At 42.8% G+C, this 27259-nt stretch overlaps 1 pseudogene; it reads right to left on the reverse strand.

The window, feature by feature from the left end:
• LOC119333037 overlaps positions 1-27032 on the reverse strand; it is a 28737-nt pseudogene extending 1705 nt beyond the window's left edge.
• Between the last annotated feature and the right edge of the window lie 227 nt (positions 27033-27259).

Consider the following 27259-nt stretch of genomic DNA (forward strand, 5'->3'; position numbering starts at 1 on the left):
GATTGCTTCAATCCATAAATACATTTCTTTAACTTACAGACAAGCTTTTCTTTTCCAGGAATAACAAAACCTTCAGCTTGTTCCATATAAATATCCTCTTCTAATTCTCCATGTAAAAATGCAGTTTTAACATCCAATTGTTCAAGCTCAAGATAATGCATGGCAACAATACTAAGTAAAGTGCGAATAGAGCTATGCTTCACAACAGGAGAAAAGACTTCGTTATAGTCAATACCTGGAATCTGACTGTAACCTTTAGCAAATAACCTTGCTTTATATTTTGTCTCATCATTAGGAGAAACACCTTCTTTCCTCTTGAAAACCCACTTGCAACGAATATGTTTCTTCTCTCTAGGCAATTTTACTAAATCCCAAGTGTCATTCTTTTCAAGTAATTCCATCTCATCATGCATAGCGGTCATCCACTTATTACTATCACCAGAAATAATAGCCTCGGAATATGAAAAAGGCTCAGAATTACCTTCAATTTCTTCTACAACAGATAAAGCAAAAGAAACAATATTGCACTCTTCAATTAACCTGTCTGTTTTATTAATACCCCGTCTAACTCTGTCACGTGCGAGATTCCAACTGGGCGGAACAATAGGCTGATTTGGAGTGGGAGTGACATAATCATCATTAACGACAGGTTCATCATGTGCATCAACAATTTCATTACCAGATGTATCACCTGAATCAATAACATGCTCCACCTGAACAGTAGGCTCCTGAACAATAGGCTGTTGTTCACTCTCAACGGGAACATTAGTAGATGAAACATCATGTAACATAGCAGATTCATTAAAGATAACATTTCTGCTAATAAAAACCTTATGGGTTTCAGGATTCCACAATTTAAAACCTTTAACACCAGACTTATAACCAAGAAAGATGCACTTAACAGCCCTAGGCTCCAATTTTTCATTATCAACATGAGCATAAGCAGTGCAACCAAAAACTCTCAACTGTGAATAATCAGCAGGTGAACCAGACCATACCTCAATTGGCATTTTCTTATTAAGAGCAATAGATGGTGAACGATTAATGAGATAACAAGCAGTGGAAGCGGCCTCAGCCCAAAAACGCCTATGCAAACCTGCATTGGACAACATGCAACGGGCTCTGGAAATAATGGTCATGTTCATGCGCTCAGCAACACCATTTTGTTGAGGAGTATAAGGAACGGTGTAATGTCTGACAATGCCTTCAGACTTGCAATAATTCTTAAATTGCTTAGAACAGAATTCCATACCATTATCAGTGCGAAGTATTTTTATCTTCTTTTCAGTTTGTCTCTCAATCATAATCTTACACTCCTTAAAAGCTGAGAATTCTTCATATTTATGCTTCAAAAAATAAGGCCATACTTTTCTCGAATAATCATCAATAATAGTCAGCATGTAACTAGCACCACCTAGTGACTTTCTGCGAGATGGTCCCCATAAATCAGAATGAACATAATCAAGAATACCTTCAGTTGTATGAACCGAAGTATTGAACTTCACCTTCTTGTGTTTGCCGAAGACACAATGCTCACAAAATTTCAATTTACCAGGTTCATATCCATCAAGAAGACCTCTCTTATTTGACTCTGCTAAATCAAGTTCACTCATATGTCCAAGTCGCATATGCCAAAGGTTAGCAGCATCAATATCAGAATTCTTTGAAATAACTAGAGTAGCGTTACCTGAAACGGTAGAACCTCGTAGGTAATAAAGACCATTGGTCAAACTTAAATCACCTTTCATCACAATAAGGGAACCTTTGGTGACTTTCAAAACACTATCTCCACCTGAATACTTGTACCCCTTTGCATCAAGGGCACTCATAGAAATAATATTTCTCTTCATCTTCGGAATATATCGAACATTTGTCGAAGTTCTGATTATGCCATCAAACATCTTGATTCGAATAGAACCTATGCCTTCAATCTTGCATGGTGAATTATCAAAACCCAAAACGGAACCAGCAGAAATAGTGGAATCAAAAGTATTAAACCAATCTCTATGTGGACACATATGAAAAGTGCATGCGGTGTCAAGTACACACTCATCATTGGTCTCAGCACATCTAGCAATAACGACAAGAGCATCATCGGAACTATCATCACGAGCAACGTTAGCAGAATTTTTACCTTGTTTGTTACCTCTCCTCTTTTCCTTGTTCTGCAACTTGAAACACTCAGAGATGGCATGCCCGTCTCTCTTGCAATACCTGCAATACTTCTTGTCTCTAGATTGCGACCGGCCCCTGTAGCCGTTCTTACTTTTGCCTCTGTTTCCATTATGTGAGTTCTTCTCCTTTGTCCTGCCACGAACAGATAATCCCTCGGCTTGGGATGAACTTGAACCATCATGAGGCACCATTAGTTTCATCTTCTCCTTAGAGTTCAAAGCTTCATAAACTTCATTAAGTGTGAGAGTATCACGACTGTATAATATGGTGTCTCTAAAATTGGTATAAGAACTTGGCAGTGAACAAAGTAACATTAAAGCAGTATCTTCCTCTTCATACTTAACCTCCATTGCAGCTAGATCATATATGATCTCTTTAAATTCCGAAATATGATTCAAAACATTACCTCCCTCGGGTAACCTGTGCAGGAATAATTTTTGCTTCAGATGCATCTTGCTGGTGAGATCTTTAGTCATGCAAATCCCTTCCAGCTTTAACCATAGAGCGGCGGCAGTTTTCTCGCTCAAAACTTTCTGCAAAATATTATTATGCAAATGAAGTTGAATTTGTGACAAAGCCTTACAATCAATTCTTTTCTCCTCAGCAGTCCAGTCCTCAATTCGGTTCTTTCCAAAACTATCCAGTGCTACATCATAGTCGTCTTGTGCCAACAACGCCCACATCTTGACTTGCCATAGGGTAAACCTTGTGTCACGGTCCAGCAGCGGAAGATCATACTTCATGGATGCCATGAGTCGATAAACTGTGCACAAAGTAGTACAAGCCGGTAGAGAAAATTCTTGATAGAATTAAATTACGCAGAGCAAAGAACTAGGAACAGTAGCACCTGGTAGCTTCGGAACAGATGTAGCAATTAGCGATGACAGAGCAATAAACCAAACTAGTACTAGCCGACTGGGTAAGCTTCACGTGAGATGTAGCTTTCTCGGTCACCGTGCGAATCAATTACTAGTACTAGTTGAAGTAGCACGAGCAGATCAATGCTTGACATGATGCGAAGCAACAGCAGCAGCCTCGGGACTTGAACGAAACAGCAGCAGCTACTCGGCGATGCTGCGTACTCGGGGCTTCAAGCGTATATACGCAGCAGCGGCAACTTGTGGAAATCCAGTCGAACTCGGCTTCCTTTATCGATCTGGCTTCGGTTCGCCAGGTCGCGTCGGCGGCGGCGCATAGGACGCCGTAACCCTAATTCCCTCGTCTCAAATCTCGTATTTGTAACTTGGCTCTGTATACCATTTGTTAGATAATAACGAGAAATAAACGAGACAAAGAGACACGGATTTTTACGTGGAAACCCTTGCGGGAAAAAATCACGGACACGCGAAGGCGCAATCACTATGAAGAGGAGTATTACAAGCATGAGACGACAGACCGTCTGAGGTGCGACTACATGGGGTATATAAGAGGGCAATACATGAGAGTCTTTGGAGGACAAGTAAACGAGTTGTACTCGTACGCGTCGACGTCAACGCAAAGGCCCACACCGGTTGTACTACGTCTAGTCCAACACGGTATAATTTGGATCACAATTTAACATCCCTGGTGTTGCAGCCATCGAGCTCGCCTTCGAAAGAACGATTTGCCGATGTAGGCCGTCGGTTTCGCCAGCATTGAGATACCACCATGGCAGCCGACAACATCCCAGCCACAGCTCTCGAGTGTCTGTTCATTGCAGGAAATCAAAAAATGAAAACAAAAAAGGGGCGTGCATGTCAAACATAAGATTTCTCTGAACTGCCAATCTTTATCCTTTGTCTCTGAACTACCAACCTCCCATCTCTGGACTAAGATTTGGGAGGGAACACAAAATTTGAGAGGGCGATTTAGAATGTCACAGAGAGCTACCCTTAGTCAACTTGTCGGCACGATGCTTCAGTGTCTCCTTTTGCTCCTCAATGAGATCAGAGAAGCGCTGGTCCCTCTTGTTCTTAAGACACAGCAGTTTTCTGAAAGTATACTTCAATGTGCGATGTGGTTGACTCAGGCTTGTTACCATATGTTTGATCAAGGACGGGTCAATGTAAATCATAAATCCGAAGTCAAACCCACTCATGGTCAGCTGAAGGGACAGCTCCCCGAGCATAAAAACGCGGAGTGCGAGACATGAAGCAATATTATAAGAGAAACTATCCAAATTCCACAGGCTCCAGCCATCTCTGCTTTGGAACTCCATACCAGAGAAGGAGGTGTCTATCACTACCCTAGCTCCATGTTCAGCACAAACGGATAGCAAATCTTTTATCTCGTCATCACTGTACAGGGAACCAGAAGGGTTAACTGTAGGGCCAGAAATATACACCCATGGCCAATGTACATTCTCATTCTCATATGCATCATCTAGAGCTGCTCCCAGAGCGGTCGGTTCAATCTTGAAGCCTGAACGTACATTTGTTTTGAATCGTCGATGTTTTTGCATTCATAAACTTTGCTGCCGAGACATAGTGCCCATTGGTGCCCATGGGGAAAAGGAAGGCGCCTTGCTCCCTCATACAGCAAAGGACAAGCTTGTTGAAGAGTGTGAGACAGGTGCTGCCATATATAATTTCCTTAGAGAAGCAACATGAACGGTTGTTAAATGTAACGTCGGGACAACTGTCTCCTGGGAAACCATAGTTATTTCCCACCAGCTGTTCGATGCTGGAACGAACGTCAGTTTCGAAATCCATGATGTTCCGCCGAGCAAAACTTTCTAAAATGGAGGCGCTCAGTGGAGAAGGTACTGGTAAGAAGTTCCGGTCTAAATCCATATGAATGACACTAGAATCCTTGGAATCAGGAGTGAAAAATTCAGCTTCTTTTAGGGTAGACATGGCTGAATTAGAAAACTGTATCATCTTCTCAGGTATCTTTTCTGCCGCTTGTCTCTGAAAAAGATATTAAAAGCCAACAAACCAAAACAGTTAAACATTAAGGTCACAAAAGTATTCCACAGGCGCCCTTTTTTTCTTGAGGGTGGTTTTCCATAGGTGCCTGGCCATATTATTAATAATTTTACTTACATTTTTTTGCAGGGAATTTTACTTGCTATTAGTCATGATGAAAACATAATCAAATATCCCAATGATAAATTTAGCTGGTCACTGTAAATAAGTGTGTATCCAACTAAGGGAGGAGCGACAAACCCAGGATTTTAGAACTAGCTGACTTATGCTGGGAAATTAGACAAACCCAAGATGTTATCGTGAGGCGGAGAATCGGAGGAGGGAAATTCTGCTTACCACTTGATGTGCATGCTCATGACGGTCACCAATTTGAAACGCCGGCAGCTCATGGAAAAGAGAGCCATAATATTGCTGGCTGATCACAGAAGTATTTCCTTCCAATAGCTCAATTGTTTGTGACAATGCCTTGCAGACAGAAGCATCCTCAGAAATGGCAAAAGCAACTTCCAGATCAGAATAAACCTGCAAATTTTAAACAAAAGTAAGATAGAGCAGATACAAAATGAAACCTTAAGACTGTTTCCAATGTAGGTGCAAGAATGCACAGAAGTTCTAATAGAGTTCCAGGCTAAACGGTATGAAATGGTATATAAGTCTCCTTCACAGAAAGCACTGCTCAAAGTATGGCCTATTTATATTTACTCATGATCATCTTATGGTGTAAATATCTGGTGAGGGAGATCAGGTTGTTAATTCATCATAACAAAATCGTACTTAACATGCCATATGTGCAGTCATTCTGAAATGGGAAAAATAAATTTCTCTGGTAAGTTATAGGCACCTGGTTTTTTACTAGACCCCACAATATAGTCGCATGTGAAGGTAGGGTGTTTCCAACAAGATATTTCAACACACCATTTGAGCTTGGCAGACAAGACCACTCCAGGTTCTCTGAAATATCTAGGAACAACCGGCAACCAACATCTTCTGTTGCGCTTAGTATGTTCGAGAAAGCAGCACTGGTGATAGCCTCAAACTGGGCAATGCTACTAACGACAACCTGAGGCTTCAGTTTTCTGACCAACTCAATCAGTAAATCTGATTGGCGTGGTGCTTCAATTACAGTGATCACGCCTTCAGCATTGTTGCAATCTATTCTTCCCTGAGATTTCAAAAGGAAGCAGTAGTATTCAACATTCTTGAGCCAACATTTTCTTCACATAACAGGCATGTCTTTTCCACTGTTCCCATCAAACAAGATATTTTTATAAAACACTACTAAGCAGTACAGATCAGATGCTGCTCAAACAAGAAGTGTTGCATGACACACACGCACCCACACACACACAGAGAGAAAGAGAGACAGACAGACAGACAGAGAGGTACCTCGATTTCTGAATATCCTAACCATTGCATGGGCAAGTGTGTGGTCAAATGTTCATCAACAATTGCAAGCGCTGGTGAGAACAGTCGAAGATAATTTTCGACTGCCACCGCACGGGAAGGGAATACAACAAAATTCTGGTGTACAAGAAATGAAAAGGGAGCATCATATAATGCATAAGATACAAGCACAGAATAGCGCGATATGAGAAATTATGGTATAAGTAATTGTAAAGACAATAGCCACCAAGCCTTACATCAGGATTTAATGGGATGTGGTGGTAGCTCTTCATAAATTCAGCAACAAGTTTCCTGAAGTTCAAACATCCAGCTGGAGGTTGACAAGGATTGGGCTTGGTCGCATTTAAGAAACTAGCTAGGTATACTAGGAATGTGATCTTCTCATGGGCAGTAGAATCATCAGCGAAGGACAAATCGAGGGACCTGCTGACTTCATGGAATCCATCTTTAAGTATCTCAGTTAGTTTCTTCACCTGAAAATTCTGAATTAGTAATATTTATGTTGCTAGAATACTGTTTTACAAATCTAAAGAGAACGATAAAGAACCTGGTTGGGTTGGCGAAGTTGACAGCTATACACGGACAAAGCATGTGAAACATGGCCACCAGATTTCATGTACGCCAACTCGCCAAGGCAGTGCGTGCAGAAACGGGCTGATCCCCCACAGAACCCATGAAGAACTCAAATCGATGCGGGCTATTTTTCTCAAATTCAACTAAGGCTGAAATATCCGTGTTCGCAGCCTGCAAACAACCCAACTAGTTGGTAATCCACACAAAAAATTGCATTTTAATATATAATGATAAGCCGGCATTTCCTTGCAATATAGAACCCTACTAACTGTAGTACAACTCAAAGTACTTCTTTTACGAAATCTCAGAGTATATATTGTTGGTCAAACCAGGAATTCCTGATTAATTAACATATGGTATGTCACAGCAATGCTACCTGCATAATTTTTGTTTGCCAGAGCTTAGTGATGCGAAATCCATGGCGTAGAAATAGGCATTCACAGACACCTTGACCTGGTCAGCCTCCCACGTTGAATATCATAGTACCCGTAGGCTTTATGACAGCCATCCCTTCTTCAACTGCCCGAGCAATCAACCCGAGGCCAAATTGGTCCTCCACAAAACCCTGGAGGCCGTAAGTTTACAAGCATACAAGAAATGAACAAAAGGGAAATTGGAACAGAACAATCAGCCACCATAAGAAATATTGGCTTTATGAGAAAATATGTGTACATCATGTCAAACAGATTATCAATGCATATCAACAAATCAAAGCTCTATTCAAACAGAGAAAAATTGAATATCACTGCTAATAATTCCAGTATTCTAGAAGAAACTGTGAATAAATCCATATTTCAGCAATCATTCATTCATTTTTCATGGAAAAGTGTGGAATGCTAATCATGTTTATAGTTATAAATTGTAACACAATAAAGCCATGCAAGGTTGAGATGGAAAGGATTACTCCCCAAGAAAGTAATTATACTGTCCATCATTTGTTCTGGTTGCCCATGTTAGTGTAGAGCCCAAAGCTGTTAACTCAATTATACTTGTGGAATCAAGTTAGAAATACAGCCATACAGATCATATATTATTTCTGAACTATACTTTTATTATATCAGGGGTAGGAACAGGCCTACAAGGAAATGACATATGTTTGAAACACAGTTTTTTCTTCTAATCTGTTTATAAAGAACAATAATGCAGTTACAGAAAAAAAATATGTAAATTAAGTTCACTCTTGATCCTCCTAACCCAGCTAGAAAGAAAAAAAAATGTTAAGATAAATCACCATTGGTATTTGGTAGATTAAATGGCTGAAGTGATGAACATGCAAAAGATGCCTGACTTACTTGAAGAGCATAGTAGCTGCTCAAGGAATACAAGAACTCCTCTTTGGCATTGCCTCTGGATTGGGTTTAAGAATCTGAAAATTAGATTATAAGAGTCAGCATTTTCCTTCAGTTCTGGGTCTACTACAATTTCGTTTGACCCTATCTGCGGTATGCATCCAACAATGCTATCAAGTTCTATCCTGTTGTCTCTACAGTAAAAAAGAAGATCGCATTCATGGAATTCAACTCTATCAAGTAGTGTTTTCCCCTCCCTGTCGTAGATTGGAAGACCATCGTCGTCTAGTGCATTCAAATAAAGATTTATCCATGCAATCTTGATTGCCCTTGGGTTAATATCCAGACCATAGACCTTCAAAGAAACAAAAGATGCTCAGTTTGGATTCTGACAAAAATATATGGCTGGACTATTGAGGTAATGTAGAGCTGAGCCAGAACTAATTTGGTTCCCTGGCATCTGAGGCTCAAATAATCTGCCGACTAACTTAGACAGTCGGCAGATTATCAGAAGTCTGAGAAGTATCATATCATCAAACCTGAGTAAATACCTAACTATGGAGCTCCCACTTCTATAAACAAATGTCAAACTGCTGCAGTTCCCACTTACGTAGCGACGATCATAAGATAAATGTCCACAGGAGATGGGACAAGAGACACCAACCTTGGAAGGGCACCATTTTTCTGCAAGCGCAATGGATCGTCGCCACATCCCAGCTGTGCGACGGACTTACTCCTGAAAATGGAATCTGGATCTGGATGATGATTGATGCCCTCATAGAGAGTGATGGACCTATCTCCGGGACCGAAAACGCTAGGTATCTCCATCATTATCAGCTTCTTTCTTTGCTGGGATCCTGAAAGCATTTGTTAAATTCTTATGCAACCAGAACAAAAATCAGTAATAACGAAAGTTTTTACCATCGTGACATGCGCCAACTAAGAGTATTTAACCAAAAACTACCACATTTGCCGGAAACGTGACAGAAAACTACCACTCTATGTTTTTGTGCGAAAAACTACCAAATTTTTCCTAAGCCGTGGCAAAAAACTACCAAGTCGCGAAATCGCTCGCTTCGCCCGCGCTAACCCCTATTTTGACTGGTTGGGCCCGCCAACAGTTGCCACGCGGGCTAACGGACGGCCGGCGCGCGCTGACGGCCGTTAACGGCCCGTCCGCTGTCGGAACGGCGGCTGTCGGTCGGGTGCGGGTCAAGATCTGATCCTCTCCCCTCTCGCTGCACTCTCTCACTCCTCTCCCTCTCTCTGAACTAGGTGGCGGTGGCGGCGGCGATGGCGGCGGTGGTTCCGGAGGGGGGCGTCGGCGATATGGGTGGTGGAGGCGGCGACGACGCTGGCGGCGGTGGCACAAGTTTGGACGCTGCGGGCTCAGTCGACAATTGGTTGGGGAGCACCAGCTTCTCGACACAGGCCGGCTCGCGGCAGCAGGAGGCACAGCTCGCCCAGTCATCGCCAATGGGTTGCAGGTATGGAAATATCATCTGCTAGGTTAGCTGCTTCAATCTGGCAAATTAGTAAGATGTGTTTGTTAGAGCTTGTTGGACATGTGTAGTAAATTGTATTGCACTTGTAGCTTTGTCATTTTCAATTGAATTCATGAGCACCTATTTCTGCAGTTTTGCTGACAAGAAGTGGGAGATATGGTTTCATTTAGAAGGAAGAAACCCTGTGAAAAAGGGTATATATGGGTCAGATATATCTTTTGTGACTCTACAATCACTCATTACTAGTGAAGGGTATGGGCAGAGTGATTACATGTACTATGTGAAGGAGGAGGAAATTGGATCTGAAAGAGTAAAGTATTTAGGTAATGAAGCTAGTGTTCATGAAATGTTGGAGTTTTTTAATCATGTCAATGTTGTGAACATAAGGGTTGTGAGAGATGTTGAACCTGCAATAAGTACACAGCCTATTCAGAATTACATGAACACTCAAAAGAGTTGTTGTGTGCAAAAGGTTGTGGAGCAATCTGAGCTTCAGAATGAGATAGATGATAGAAAGGCTCAGCTTGAGAGGAGCAGGATTCAAAGAGAGGCAGATTTGAACCACTTTGAAGGAGACACTGAAGTGTCTGAATTTTGTTCTGATGATTCGGTTCATTCAGATGGGAGTGTTGAATCTGTTCAACAAATGGAAATAGAGTGTGCCTCTGAAAAGGAAACAACATTGCAAAGTACTGCTATTGTGAAACATGTGAAGAACCCTAGGCCAACTAGCAGATGTCACAATGAGGTAGAGAAAAAATGTTTTGAAGATTGGTTTCCTGAAGCAGATGAGTTTTGTTTTGCTGGTGATGCAGGCATAAGTGATGAGGAAGAAGAAGATGAAGTTGAACTACCATACATCATGAAGAAGCCAAAGACAAAGAGTAGTAAGAAAAAGATGAAGGAAAGGGTATATTTTGACCCTTCAATTCCCAATTCACATTTACTCTTGTGCAAGAGCTTGTGTTTTTATTCTGTTTACTAGTTCAGAGAAGCATTAAGAGATTTTCATATAAGGACTTTGAGGTCTTTTCACTACCACAGGAACACTCCAACAAGAATTATTGTTTGGTGTTCATAGAGAGAGCATGGATGTGAATTTTACATGTGTGCCTCCAGGATAGCTCATGAAAGAATATTTTGCATTAAGAAGTGTAACATGGAGCACACTTGTCCAGCATCAGCAGAGAACACAAAGGTTACTACTAAGTGGCTTTCCAAAGCAGTTGAGCCTTCTCTTAGAGCAGATCCTAGAGCACCTGTGGATTCACTTATTAAAAACAGCAAAGTCAAGTTTTCAGTTGATGTATCAAAGAGTGTGGCCAATAGGGCAAGGAGAAAGGCTATTAAGGTTGTACAAGGTGACCAGAAGGAGCAGTACTATAGACTGAGGGACTACCTACAAGCAGTTCTTGACACAAACCCTGGTAGCAGGTGTGTAGTTACAACATTTGAGGACCCAGAAAACCCTGCCCCAACTCCTAGATTTAAGTACATCTTCTACTGCTTGCATGCATCAAAGCAAGGATTTCTTAATGGTTGCAGGCCCTTTATAGGTAAATATATAACTGCATTTTGTTCAAAATATCTTGTTGTAATTTTTTGGTAGCTAATTTGGATATGGATGCAGGGCTTGATGGTTGCTTCATCAAGCTAACCACTGGACAGCAAATTCTTGCAGCCACAGGAAGAGATGGCAATAACAACATCTACCCCATAGCCTTTGGTGTGGTTGATAAGGAAGATTCAGAAAGTTGGACATGGTTCTTAACCCAGCTAAGATGTTGCATTGGAAGTGGAAGCAAATTTGGAACCTACACCATTATTTCTGACAGGTAAAAGGTATGCAACCTATCTTAGCCAGTAGTTCAGATAAATATAGTTATTACTGGCTTTATTTGTTTTTGTTCATGACCATGGTTATTAATTTACAATCAGGGTCTTATTAAGGCTATAAATGAGGTGTTCCCTGATTCCCCTCAGAGATACTGCCTCAGGCACATCTATGCAAATTTTCAGTCAGCTGGTTTCAGAGGAGCAGAACTAAAAAAGCTAGTAGATAAGGCTAGCTACTCATTCACCAAACATGGCCATGAATTAGCAATGGCAGAGCTTAAAGCAGAGTGTGAGGATGCCTGGAAGTGGCTTACAAAAATTCCAAAGGAGACTTGGTATAGGTCTTCAATGGATTACAATTGCAAAACTGATCTTGTTGTGAACAACCTTAGTGAGGTTTTCAACAAAATGATCATTGATGTTAGGGCCAAACAATTAGAACTATGTTTGAAGGAATAAGGATTAAGCAGATGATCAAAAGGCAGAAGACTAGGGAAAAACAGAGAACAGCGGGTGGATGATCACACCCAATTATTCAGAGAAACTAGAGGAGAATAAGAAGTATGCCAAATTTTGTGAGGCACATAAGGCTGGTCCTGACATTTGGCAAGTGTCTAGTAAGGAAAATCAGTACTGTGTCAACCTAGCTACTAACTCATGTGACTGCAGGAGGTGGGACATGACAGGTGTGACATGCAGTCATGCAATAGCAGCAATGAGCAAGATTCACATGCACCCAGAGGACTATGTGCATGAATTTTTCAAAAAACCACTATATATTGAAGCATACAAAGACATAGTGTACCCTGTCCCTGGTCCTGGATTCTGTCTTGACACCCATACTCGGGATATTGAGCCACCAGTGTTCAAAGAAAAAGCAGGGAAGAAACAAAGAGCTAGGAGAAAGGGCCAGTTTGAGGTGCCTGCACCAAAAGACACAAGCAGGATGGGAACAATTACATGCAGCAATTGTGGTCTACAGGGCCATAGATTTACTTACTGTGGGAAAGCTCTAAACCCAAGTCTTCAGATGAGAAAGAACTTACACCAGGTCATTTAAAAATGTTGCATTCTTTTTTTAGTTAATAGTTGTTTAATTATTTTAGGTCTGCTCTATGTACTAACTATCTTAATTCTGTCATGCAGGAGAATAGAGAAATTTTTAGGGGTTCCTCTAGTGCTAGTCACCCACCTCCAGAACCACCACATCAACACCAAACTTCACAGATGCCAGCCTCATCTGCTCCACCTCCTAAAGCAGTGAGGAACAGAAAAACAGCAGCAGATAAGAGAGCTTCAGCATCAACTGTTTCTGCAGGAGCAGTCAGGTCTTCACCAGCACCTCCAACAGGATCAGCATCAACAAGAGCTCCAAAAGGATCAGCATCAACAAGAACATTCAATGCACCAAGAGCATCCACTGCAGAACCAGGGATATTAGCAGGCAAGAGGAAGAGGAAACCCCCTAGCAAGTTTGCACTATATTTTAGTGCTAGTGGAAACCATTGAAACTCTGTTACTAAGTTTGTGTTCTTCTACTTAGTTTGATCGTATGGTACTAAGTTTGTGCTCTGCTACTAGACTGCTTAAATTCAGACATGTGAACTTGTGTGCAATGTTGAATGTATGGTTGCTACTTATTTGTGCCCAATACCAATGGGTTAAGTGCTAGTGTTTTGTTTTATTTGTTTTACTTTGCCATTTGTGCAGTTTAGGTGCATGTTTTAATTGTTTTAATTTGTTTTTTTGTTTTACTTTGCCGTTTCTACAGTTCAGAAGTGACTGCCAAATTCATTTTAGAAAAAAAAATATGCACAAAAAAATGTCTGGCCTAGGGCTCGAACCTAGGACTAATTGGTTGTAACCATGCGTTCAATACCAATGGGCTAGTGCTAGTGATTTGTTTGACTAGCATCGGCCAAACTTATTATATGTTGCCCACCATGTCGTCTGTTCAGCGTGCGTTGCAGCCGCCATTGTGGTGAGCGTGCGTTGAGTAAACCCAGCCGTTTAGGATTCTACGACTTTATTACGTGTCCACCCACCATGCTCTCTGCTCACTCGCCCACTCGCCGCTCGCACCGCCCACTCCGCTTCCCCCTCTCTCCTGTCGAAATCGCCGCCGACAACCACCACCACCGCCGTCGCCATGGACTGGCAGCTGGCCATCAAAGCTCTCGCCGGTAACAACCAGGAGATGCGCGCGCAGTACAGGGAGATCGCGCGCTGGTTCCCCAATCTGGCGATGATGAGGAACCACGCCCGCGGCCTCGTGAAGGTAATGACAGCTACTGAAAAGCAGCGCGCCTTCCCTGTCGGCCGCACCATCCCGCCGCCGTCCCTTCTGCTGTGGGCGATGCGCGAGGTGCAGCGCTCCCCCGACCCCAGGCAGCGCGCCCGATGGTGGATGTACCGCTCATCCACCACGCCGCCGGCCACCGCGGACCACATCACCGACGCCGTCCTCGCGCTCCCAGCCCCAATCAACAATGCCTACTGGGAGAGGCGCAATCCATGGGTCCTTGGGCCCTCTGACGACTCTGACGGCGAGTCTTCAAACGACGAGTTCTCTGACGATGAGTCCAGTGAATATGATGAGGAGCAGTCGTCTGACAAATCTAACGACGAGGTGGATGAGGTCGTCGTCCTCTCCGACGACGAGCCTGAAGTGCAGCTGCTGACTCCCGTCCTCGATGCCGTGGAGGGGGACGGGAACCTCCCAATCCACGTGGATGCGCTGCCGGAGGTCGATCTCCCAGATGGCGTCGTGGTGAAGCAAGAACAAGATGGCGGCGAGGAAGATGTGGTGGAGCCGGCGCCGGGCAAGAAGAAGAGGGCGGCCGTGACTGCAGTGTGCCGCTCCCAGCGCCTGAAGATGCTGAAGAAGGAGGAGTGAAGTGATGCCTTCAGTTACTTCAGTGCAAAAAAATTCAGTTTTGTCAGTCCTGAACTTTCGTAAGTTCAGTAAGTTCCTAGGTTCAGTTTTGTCAGGCAATATCTACTAATAGTTGCTATCTATGTCAGGCACTATCTACTACTAGTTGCTTTCTATGTCAGACACTATCTAGTACTAGTTGCTTTCTATGACAGACTATGAATGGCAGTGCTATCTATCTATGTCAAACTATCTATATATGTTACTTGCTACTTGCTACACATGTTAAGTTATTTGTCACACTATCTAAGCTACTTGATATATATGATATATGCACACATGATATATGCAGAGTAAAGCAACCTCATCATAGATAAAACATTCTTACTTACTTAACTTAGTATGACTACTCACTTAGCATAGTAGGTCTTAACATAATAGTCATTACATCATAGATAAAACCAACTAGTTCTTAAACCATAACAGTACCTTCCTCCCTCATACCATTCTGAAAGCACATGAAACTTTCCCAAAATATACACCTAACATGCATGACATTCCAAGGCCAGCTATATATATAGGCCTACTAATTACTTAACCCACACACCAAGCACTTCACTCATTCATAATTGCCTTGATCCTCTCCAGCTTATCTTTGCTGGCATGCCCAGCATTGACCAGATCAGCAATCAGATACTCCAGCTTCTTCTTCTCTTGCTTAAGTAGGTCCCTGTCCCCCTCCACTTCCTTCATGGCCTTCCTCATGTTCTGAATGATATCTGCTTGGCTTTGAAGAATGCACCTTTGCTCCTTGGCAAGCTTCATCTTTTCCATACTTATCTCAATCTTTGCTTGATCCTCAAGTTGTTTCTTCTTTGCATTTAGATCATTGATTGCCTGACTGGTATAGTCCATGTCATGAGACATCTTGCCATCTTGATAGTCAAAAAACTTGGATACATCTTCCACCAACTGGCTGTAGTTGTTTGACAGGAAATCAATTTCCTTCTGTAGCTTGGCCACCTCTTTCTCATGGGCTTGTTTGTCCTTCACCCTCCCCAAGTTCTGCTCATGGTACATGTCCCAAATCCTTGTTAGGCACCTTTGTAGAATCTCTGGCCAAGGACCATCCACCCACTCCACAACCCCACAGTTCACACCTACATCCTACAGAAGCAATTATTTATAATTAAGCACAAATCACTTAGTAACAAACTAAGTACAGATAACCAAAGTTCACACCTACATCAATATGCTCTCTGAATTATGCAAACATAATTCTTTCATAGTAAGCACACAACACCTGACTTGGCATCAGAGATAAATTCAGTTAATAGCTATATTAAGCAGTAAATATAAATTCATTTAACTCTGTTCTTTTTCAGTTAACAACTATATTCAGTAAACACCTAACTAATACATTCAGTTCACAGTACACTAAAGATCTCTGCATGTAGGTGTTCTCAGGTTCAGTCATGTATTGAATTCAGTTAACTAAAGATCTACTTTCACATATAGCTTCCATATGTATGGCACTTTTAAGTTTCAGTTCTAAACTACAGCACACATCTCTGCACATCACACATCTCTGCACCACATGCTGCACCACACATCTCCAGCAGCAAAACACATCACACATCTCCACCAGCAAAACAAGTTAGCGTTCAAGATTTAATACCTGCTGCACATGACAACCCAGGAATCGCCTCCCAGTCAAAGCACCTTCAAAAGCCACCATCTTCTTCGGCCTCTGATGATGCATCATGCACGTTGGCTCAGATTCAGTGTAAGAACCACAGAAAAATGGTTCCACCATAGTGTCAGGGGTTTCCTGCAAAAGAAACTTCGAATCAAACCAAAAGCAACTTGGAATCTCCAACTTGGATGAACTAACCCTAACCCTAACTCTGTTCCACCATTATGCACTTACAAAGAGCTGAGGATCCATTGAAACCATGTTGATGTCCTCGTCCGAGCTCTCCTCGTCATTCCAGGATGGCATCCTCAACTTCTAGCGGCAGCAATGACCGCGGCGGCGTCAGCGATAGGCTAACCTATCTCACAGCACCAGGGAGAGGGGAGAGGATGAGGATGAGTGAGAGCGAGCGAGGAGGAAGAGAATGAGCGAGTGGCTGAGCTCGCTCGCTCTCACTTATTGGCCGACCGACAGCCGACGTCCCGATAGCGGACGGGCCGTTAACGGCCGTCAACGCGCACCGACCGCCCGTTAGCCCGCGTGGCAACTGTTCGCGGGCCCAACCGGTCAGAAGCAGGGTTAGCGCGGGCGAAGCGAGCATTTTCGCGAGTTGGTAGTTTTTTGCCATGGTTTAGGAAAAATTTGGTAGTTTTTCGCACAAAATCATAGTGGTAGTTTTTCGTCACGTTTCCGGCAAATGTGGTAGTTTTTGGTTAAATACTTGCCAACTAAAGACAACAATTAATAATTTATATGTACAAGTAATTGAAGGAAATATGCCCTAGAGGCAATAATAAAGTTATTATTTATTCTCTTATTTCATGATAAATGTTTATTATTCATGCTAGAATTGTATTAACCAGAAACATAACACATGTGTGAATACATAGACAAACAAAGTGTCACTAGTATGCCTCTACTTGACTAGCTCGTTAATCAAAGATGGTTATGTTTCCTAACCATAGACATGTGTTGTCATTTGATTAACAGGATCACATCATTAGGAGAATGATGTGATTGACATGACCCATTCCATTAGCTTAGCACCCGATCGTTTAGTATGTTGCTATTGCTTTCTTCATGACTTATACATGTTCCTATGACTATGAGATTATTCAACTCCCGTTTACCAGAGGAACACTTTGTGTGCTACCAAACGTCACAACGTAACTGGGTGATTATAAAGGAGCTCTACAGGTGTCTCCAAAGGTACATGTTGGGTTGGCGTATTTCAAGATTAGGATTTGTCACTCCGATTGTCGGAAAGGTATCTCTGGGCCCTCTCGGTAATGCACATCACATAAGCCTTGCAAGCATTACAACTAATGAGTTAGTTGCAAGATGATGTATTACGAAACGAGTAAAGAGACTTGCCGGTAATGAGATTGAACTAGGTATTGAGATATCGACGATCGAATCTCGGGCAAGTAACATACCGATGACAAAGGGAACAACGTATGTTGTTATGCGGTCTGACCGATAAAGATCTTGGTAGAATATGTGGGAGCCAATATGAGCATCCAGGTTCCGCTATTGGTTATTGACTGGAGACGTGTCTCGGTCATGTCTACATTGTTCTCGAACCCGTAGGGTCCGCACGCTTAAGGTTTCGATGACAGTTATGTTATGAGTTTATGAGTTTTGATGTACCGAAGGAGTTCGGAGTCCCGGATGAGATCGGGGACATGACGAGGAGTCTCGAAATGGTCAAGACGTAAAGATCGATATATTTGACGACTATATTCGGACATCGGAAAGGTTCCGAGTGATTCAGGTATTTTGTCGGAGTACCGGAGAGTTGCGGGAATACGTATTGGGCCTTATTGGGCCATACAGGAAAGAAGAAAAAGGGCCTCAAGGGTGGCCGCACCCCTCCCCTTGGTCTGGTACGAATTGGACTAGGGAAGGGGGGCGCCCCCTTCCTTCCTTCTCCTTTTCCCTTCCTCTTTTCCTATTCCATATGGGAGGTGGAATCCTACTAGGACTAGGGAGTCCTAGTAGGACTCCACACTTGGCGCGCCCCCTCCTAGGGCCGGCCTCCTCCTCCCTTGCTCCTTTATATATGGGTGCAGGGGGCACCTCTAGATACACAAGTTGATCCGCGTGATCATATTCTTAGCCGTGTGCGGTGCCCCCTTCCACCATAATCCTCGATAATATTGTAGCGGTGCTTAGGCGAAGCCCTGCGACGGTAGTACATCAAGATCGTCACCACGCCGTCGTGCTGACGGAACTCTTCCCCGACACTTTGCTGGATCGGAGTCCGGGGATCGTCATCGAGCTTAACGTGTGCTAGAACTCGGAGGTGCCGTAGTTTCGGTGCTTGATCGGTCGGGCCGTGAAGACGTACGACTACATCAACCGCGTTGTGCTAACGCTTCCGCTGTCGATCTACAAGGGTACGTAGATCATACTCTCCCCTCTCGTTGCTATGCATCACCATGATCTTGCGTGTACGTAGGAAAACTTTTGAAATTACTACGTTCCCCAACAGTGGCATCCGGGCCTAGGTTTTATGTGTTGATGTTATATGCACGAGTAGAACACAAGTGAATTGTGGGCGATATAAGTCATACTGCTTACCAGCATGTCATACTTTGGTTCGGCGGTATTGTTGGATGAAGCGGCCCGGACCGACATTACGCGTACGCTTACGCGAGACCGGTTCTCCCGGCGTGCTTTGCACAAAGGTGGCTAGCGGGTGATAGTTTCTCCAACTTTAGTTGAACCGAGTGTGGCTACGCCCGGTCCTTGCGAAGGTTAAAACAGCACCAACTTGACAAACTATCGTTGTGGTTTTGATGCGTAGGTAAGATTGGTTCTTGCTTAAGCCCGTAGCAGCCACGTAAAACTTGCAACAACAAAGTAGAGGACGTCTAACTTGTTTTTGCAGGGCATGTTGTGATGTGATATGGTCAAGACATGATGCTAAATTTTATTGTATGAGATGATCATGTTTTGTAACCAAGTTATCGGCAACTGGCAGGAGCCATATGGTTGTCGCTTTATTGTATGCAATGCAATTGCGCTGTAATAAATTACTTTATCACTAAGCGGTAGCGATAGTCGTGGAAGCATAAGATTGGCGAGACGACAACAATGCTACGATGGTGATCAAGGTGTCGCGCCGGTGACGATGGTGATCACGACGGTGCTTCGAAGATGGAGATCATAAGCACAAGATGATGATGGCCATATCATATCACTTATATTGATTGCATGTGATGTTTATCTTTTATGCATCTTATCTTGCTTTGATTGACGGTAGCATTTTAAGATGATCTCTCAATAATTATCAAGAAGTGTTCTCCCTGAGTATGCACCGTTGCGAAAGTTCTTCGTGCTGAGACACCACGTGATGATCGGGAGTGATAGGCTCTACGTTCAAATACAACGGGTGCAAAACAGTTGCACACGCGGAATACTCAGGTTATACTTGACGAGCCAAGCATATACAGATATGGCCTCGGAACACGGAGACCGAAAGGTCGAGCGTGAATCATATAGTAGATATGATCAACATAGTGATGTTCACCAATGAAACTACTCCATCTCACGTGATGATCGGACATGGTTTAGTTGATTTCGATCACGTAATTACTTAGAGGATTAGAGGGATGTCTATCTAAGTGGGAGTTCTGAAGTAATATGATTAATTGAACTTAAATTTATCATGAACTTAGTCCTGGTAGTATTTTGCAAATTATGTTGTAGATCAATAGCTCGCGTTGTTGCATCCCTGTGTTTATTTTGATATGTTCCTAGAGAAATTTGTGTTGAAAGATGTTAGTAGCAATGATGCGGATTGGATCCGTGATCTGAGGTTTATCCTCATTGCTGCACAGAAGAAGTATGTCCTTGATGCACCGCTAGGTGACAGACCTATTGCAGGAGCAGATGCAGATATTATGAACGTTTGGCTAGCTCAATATGATGACTACTTGATAGTTTAGTGCACCATGCTTAACGGCTTAGAATCGGGACTTCAAAAACGTTTTGAACATCATGGACCATATGAGATGTTCCAGGAGTTGAAGTTAATATTTCAAGCAAATACCCAAGTTGAGAGATATGAAGTCTCCAACAAGTTCTATAGCTAAAAGATGGAGGAGAATCGCTCAAGCAGTGAGCATGTGCTCAGATTGTCTGGGTACTACAATCGCTTGAATCAAGTGGGAGTTAATCTTTCAGATAAAATAGTGATTGACAGAATTCTCTAGTCACCATCACCAAGTTAGTAGAACTTCGTGATGAACTATAATATGCAAGGGATAACGGAAACGATTCCCAAGCTCTTCATGATGAAATCGATGAAGGTAGAAATCAAGAAAGAGCATCAAGTGTTGATGGTTGACAAGATCACTAGTTTCAAGAAAAGGGCAAAGGAAAAAGGGGAACTTCAAGAAGAACAACAAGCAAGTTGCTATTCAAGTGAAGAAGCCCAAGTCTGGTCCTAAGCCTGAGACTAAGTGCTTCTACTGCAAAGGGACTGGTCACTGGAAGCGGAACTACCCCAAGTGATTGGCGGATAAGAAGGATGGCAAAGTGAACATAAGTATATTTGATATACATGTTATTGATGTGTACTTTACTAGTGTTTATAGCAACCCCTCAGTATTTCATACTAGTTCAGTTGCTAAGATTAGTAACTCAAAACGGGAGTTGCAGAATAAACAGAGACTAGTTAAGCGTGAAGTGACGATGTGTGTTGGAAGGGGTTCCAAGATTGATATGATCATCATCACACACTCCCTATAATTTCGGGATTAGTGTTGAACCTAAATAAGTGTTATTTGGTGTTTGCGTTGAGCATCAATATGATTTGATCATGTTTATTGTAATACGGTTATTCATTTAAGTAAGAGAATAAATTGTTGTTCTGTTTACATGAATAAAACCTTATATGGTTACACACCCAATGAAAATAGTTCATTGGATCTCGGTCGTAGTGATACACATAATCATAATATTGAAACCAAAAGATGCAAAGTTAATAATGATAGTGCAACTTATTTGTGGGACTGCCGTTTAGGTCATATCGGTGTAAAGTGCATGAAGAAACTCCATACTGATGGACTTTTGGAACCACTTGATTATGAATCACTTGGTACTTCCGAACCGTGCCTCATGGGCAAGATGACTAAAACGCCGTTCTCCGGTACTATGGAGAGAGTAACAGATTTGTTGGAAATCATACATACTGATGTATGTGATCCGATGAATATTGAGGCTCGTGGCAGGTATCATTATTTTCTAATCTTCACAGATGATTTGAGCAGATATGAGTATATCTACTTGATGAAACACAAGTCTGAAATATTTGAAAAGTTCAAAGAATTTCAGAGTGAAGTGGAGAATCATCGTAACAAAAATAAAAGTTTGTACGATATGATCGCAGAAGTAAAATATTTGAGTTACGAGTTTGGCCTTCAGTTAAAACAATGTGAAATAGTTTCACTACTCACGCCACCTGGAACACCACAATGTAATGGTGTGTCCGAACGTCATAACCGTACTTTATTAGATATGGTGCGATCTATGATGTCTCTTACCGATCTACCACTATCGTTTTGGGGTTATGCATTAGAGACAGATGCATTCACGTTAAATAGGGCACCATCTAAATCTGTTGAGACGACACAATCTGAACTGTGGTTTGGCAAGAAACCAAAGTTGTCGTTTCTTAAAGTTTGGGGTTGTGATGCTTATATGAAAAAGTTTCATCTTGATAAGCTCAAACCCAAATCGGAGAAATATGTCTTCATAGGATACCCAAAGGAGACTGTTGGGTACACCTTCTATCACAGATCCGAAGGAAAATTATTCATTGCTGAGAATGGATCCTTTCTAGAGAAGGAGTTTCTCTCGAAAGAAGTGAGTGGGAGGAAAGTAGAACTTGATGAGGTAACTGTACCTACTCCCTTATTGGAAAGTAGTTCATCACAGAAATCTGTTCCTGTGACTACTAGACCGATTAGTAAGGAAGCTAATGATGATGATCATGTAACTTCAGATCAAGTTACTACCGAACCTCGTAGGTAAACCAGAGTGAGATCCGCACCAGAGTGGTATGGTAATCCAGTTCTAGAGGTCATGTTACTTGACCATGACGAGCCTATGAGCTATGAGGAAGCGATGATGAGCCCAGATTCCGTGAAATGGCTTGAGGCCATGAAATCTGAGATGAGATCCATGTATGAGAACAAAGTATGGACTTTGATTGACTTGCCCAATGATCGGCGAGCCATTGAGATTAAATGGATCTTCAAGAGGAAAACAGACGCTGATAGTAGTGTTACTATCTACAAAGCTAGAATTCTCGCAAAAAAAAGGTTTTTGACAAGTTCAAGGTGTTGACTACGATGAGAGTTTCTCACTCGTATCTATGCTTAAATCTGTCCGAATCATGTTAGCAATTGCCGCATTTTATGAAATCCGGCAAATGGATAAATAAAACTGCATTCCTTAATGGATTTATTAAAGAAGAGTTGTATATGATACAACCAGAAGGTTTTGTCAATCCTAAAGGTGCTAACAAAATGTGCAAGCTCCAGCGATCCATCTATGGACTGGTGCAAGCATCTCGGAGTTGGAATATGCGCTTTGATGAGATGATCAAAGCATATAGTTTTATACAGACTTGCGGTGAAGCCTGTATTTACAAGAAAGTGAGTGGGAGCACTACAACATTTCTGATAAGTATATGTGAATGACATATTGTTGATCGGAAATAATGTAGAATTATTCTGCAAAGCATAAAGGAGTGTTTTCGAAGAAGTTTTTCAAAGAAAGACCTCGGTGAAGCTGCTTACATGTTAAGCATCAAGATCTATAGAGATAGATCAAGACGCTTGATAAGTTTTTTCAATGAGTACATACCTTGACAATATTTTGAAGTAGTTCAAAAATGGAACAGTCAAAGAAAGAGTTCTTGGCTGTGTTACAAGGTGTGAAATTGAGTAAGACTCAAAGCCCGACCACGACAGAAGATAGAAAGAGAATGAAAGTCATTCCCTATGCCTCAGCCATAGGTTCTATAAAGTATGCCATGCTGTGTACTAGATCTATTTTATACCCTACACTGTGTTAAGCAAGGGAGTACAATAGTGATCTAAGAGTAGATCACTAGACAGCGGTCAAAATTATCCTTAGTGGAATAAGGAAATATTTCTCAATTATGGAGGTGACAAAAGGTTCGTCGTAAAAAGTTACATCGATGCAAGTTTTGACACAGATCTGGATGACTCTAAGTCTCGATCTAGATACATATTGAAAGTGGGAGCAATTAGCTAGAGTAGCTCCGTGCAGAGCATTCTAGACATAAAATTCGCAAAATACTTACGGATCTGTATGTGACAGACCCGCTGACTAAAATTATCTCACAGGCAAAACATGATCACACCTTAGTACTCTTTGGGTGTTAATCACATAAACGATGTGAACTAGATTACTGACTCTAGTAAACCCTTTGGGTATAGGTCACATGACGATGTGAACTATGGGTGTTAATCACATGGTGATGTGAACTAATAGTGTTGAATCACATGGCGATGTGATCTAGATTATTGATTCTAGTGCAAGTGGGAGACTGGAGGAAATATGCCCTAGAGGCAATAATAAAGTTATTATTTATTTTCTTATTTCATGATAAATGTTTATTATTCATGCTAGAATTGTATTAACCGAAAACATAATACATATGTGAATACATAGACAAACAAAGTGTCACTAGTATGCCTCTACTTGACTAGCTCGTTAATCAAAGATGGTTATGTTTCCTAACCATAGACATGTGTTGTCATTTGATTAACGGGATCACATCATTAGGAGAATGATGTGATTGACATGACCCATTCCATTAGCTTAGCACCCGATTGTTTAGTATGTTGCTATTGCTTTCTTCATGACTTATACATGTTCCTATGACTATGAATTATGCAACTCCCGTTTACCAGAGGAACACTTTATGTGCTACCAAACGTCACAACGTAACTGGGTGATTATAAAGGAGCTCTACAGGTGTCTCCAAAGGTACATGTTGGGTTGGCGTATTTCAAGATTAGGATTTGTCACTCCGATTGTCGGAAAGGTATCTCTGGGCCCTCTCGGTAATGCACATCACATAAGCCTTGCAAGCATTACAACTAATGAGTTAGTTGCAAGATGATGTATTACGAAACGAGTAAAGAGACTTGCCGGTAACGAGATTGAACTAGGTATTGAGATATCGACGATCGAATCTCGGGCAAGTAACATACCGATGACAAAGGGAACAACGTATGTTGTTATGCGGTCTGACCGATAAAGATCTTCGTAGAATATGTGGGAGCCAATATGAGCATCCAAGTCCACTATTGGTTATTGACTGGAGACGTGTCTCGGTCATGTCTACATTGTTCTCGAACCCGTAGGGTCCGCACGCTTAAGGTTTCGATGACAGTTATATTATGAGTTTATGAGTTTTGATGTACCGAAGGAGTTCGGAGTCCCAGATGAGATCGGGGACATGACGAGGAGTCTCTAAATGGTCAAGACGTAAAGATCGATATATTGGACGACTATATTCGGACATCGGAAAGGTTCCGAGTGATTCGGGTATTTTCGGAGTACCGGAGAGTTACGGGAATACGTATTGGGCCTTATTGGGCCATACGGGAAAGAAGAAAAAGGGCCTCAAGGGTGGCCGCACCCCTCCCCTTGGTCTGGTCCGAATTGGACTAGGGAAGGAGGGCGCCCCCTTCCTTCCTTCTCCTTTTCCCTTCCTCTTTTCCTATTCCATATGGGAGGTGGAATCCTACTAGGACTAGGGAGTCCTAGTAGGACTCCACACTTGGCGCGCCCCCTCCTAGGGCCGGCCTCCTCCTCCCTTGCTCCTTTATATACGGGGGCAGGGGCACCTCTAGATACACAAGTTGATCCGCGTGATCATATTCTTAGCCGTGTGCGGTGCCCCCTTCCACCATAATCCTCGATAATATTGTAGCAGTGCTTAGGCGAAGCCCTGCGATGGTAGTACATCAAGATCGTCACCACGCCGTCGTGCTGACGGAACTCTTCCCCGACACTTTGCTGGATCGGAGTCCGGGGATCGTCATCGAGCTGAACGTGTGCTAGAACTCGGAGGTGCCGTAGTTTCGGTGCTTGATGGATCGAGCCGTGAAGACGTACGACTACATCAACCGCGTTGTGCTAACGCTTCCGCTGTCGATCTACAAGGGTACGTAGATCACACTCTCCCCTCTCGTTGCTATGCATCACCATGATCTTGCGTGTGCGTAGGAAATTTTTTGAAATTACTACGTTCCCCAACAATAATAACAAAGGAATCATATCAGTTCCGGACTCCAGTCCAGATAATGTAAGAAACTTGTAAATTGCAGTTTTTCCTGCACAAAGAGGAAAATTCGAATCTGAGCCCGAGCTCATCTGCACCTGCGCTCATGAAAAAAATCAAAATAAATACTAGAAAAATTCAAAAAATTCCAAAAAAAATTGGGTGGTAGAAAATTTGATGCGTGAGGTACGCTCCAATTTTCAAAACATTTGGACTTCTGTGCAGCTCTCAGTAAAAAGGACAAATCGAAGGTCTGTAAAAATGTGCACTGTTCATATACTGTTCTGGTCTGATTTGTCTTTTTTGCTGAGAGCTGCACAGAAGTTCAAATGTTTTGAAAATTGGAGCATACCTCACGCATCAAATTGTCTACCATTCAATTTTTTTCTGGAATTTTTTGAATTTTTCTGAATTGTTTACGAATTTTTTTTTGACCGGATGCAGATGCACCCGGGCACCGAAACGCCGCTCTCGCACAAAGACCACTACATCATACAATAACCCTAAAAACATCTATATATGGTATTAACTAAATATACATGGTGGACAGATGATGTCCTGTTATACTTGTTTCTGATAGCCTTCCCTTCCGCAATTAGTTGTTATATCAATAAGTTTGCGATATTGATCCGTCAATGGTGCTTAGAGCATGCGAATCAACCTGTGGTTGAGTTGGTTAGGTGGACAGTGGTATCCTCAATCCACCAGGTTTTAAATCCTGGTGCTCGCATTATTCCTGGATTTATTTCAGGATTTTCGGCGATGCGCTTTCAGTGGGAGGAGACGTTCCCGTCGACGACGAGACGCCTACGGTGACTTCGTAAATCTCAAGATGATATGCCGGCTCAGTCTCTCGAAGGTGCTCATAGGGGTAGGGTGTGCGTGTATGCGTTCATAGGGGTGAGTGTATGCGCGTGTATATGAGCGCTTGTGTCTGTACTAAAGCTCAAAAAAAATGGTTCTTAGAGCATATGTCTGAACAATGCATATAATAAATTCATATAAAGAGCTTTTAGGAATCAGATACCCTAAGAAGTGATCCCCACAAAAGGGAATCAGATTCCAAATTTTAAGCAAACCGATTACAAAGTTCAATACTGATGGGTGACGGCCGGATCAACATTCGACTTTTACCGATTTGCTTTGCTGGGGAGGGGGGAGGATGGGGGCCCAACCTTGCAGGACGACGTCGTGGATGCGGAGGTTGAAGGCGCGGAAGCACTCCTCCTCCTCCTCATGCCCGGCGGCGGGGTCGTCGGCGAGGCGGCGACAGACGGCGCCGAGGAGGCACCTCGCCTGGGCGCGCGTGGCGGGGGCCTGGAGGCGCTCGAGCACGGCCCTGACGGCGCCGTACGCCTCGTCTCCGAACGCCGCGCACGACGCCAGGAAGGCCTCCACGCAGCCGTTCCTGCTGTCGTCCTCGCTCGCCGCCATGCGTCCCTGGCCAGGTCAGGGACGATGGTTCGGGCAGGGGATGAGGAGGAGCCCCGGACGCGAGAAAAGATTCTGGCTACGAAGAAAAGATGAGGAGTGGATGGCGCCGGCGGCGGAGAAGGGTGGGGGCGAACTCGAAAAGTACAACCTTTTTCGTTTGTCTTGTGCAGTGGGACATGGACAGTGGAGTGGACTCTTGTGGTGGTCAACTCAAATCTCCTCTCCAGGCTCT

The sequence above is a fragment of the Triticum dicoccoides genome, chromosome 7A, assembly GCF_002162155.2.
Source record: "Triticum dicoccoides isolate Atlit2015 ecotype Zavitan chromosome 7A, WEW_v2.0, whole genome shotgun sequence".
Classification (NCBI taxonomy): domain Eukaryota; kingdom Viridiplantae; phylum Streptophyta; class Magnoliopsida; order Poales; family Poaceae; genus Triticum; species Triticum dicoccoides.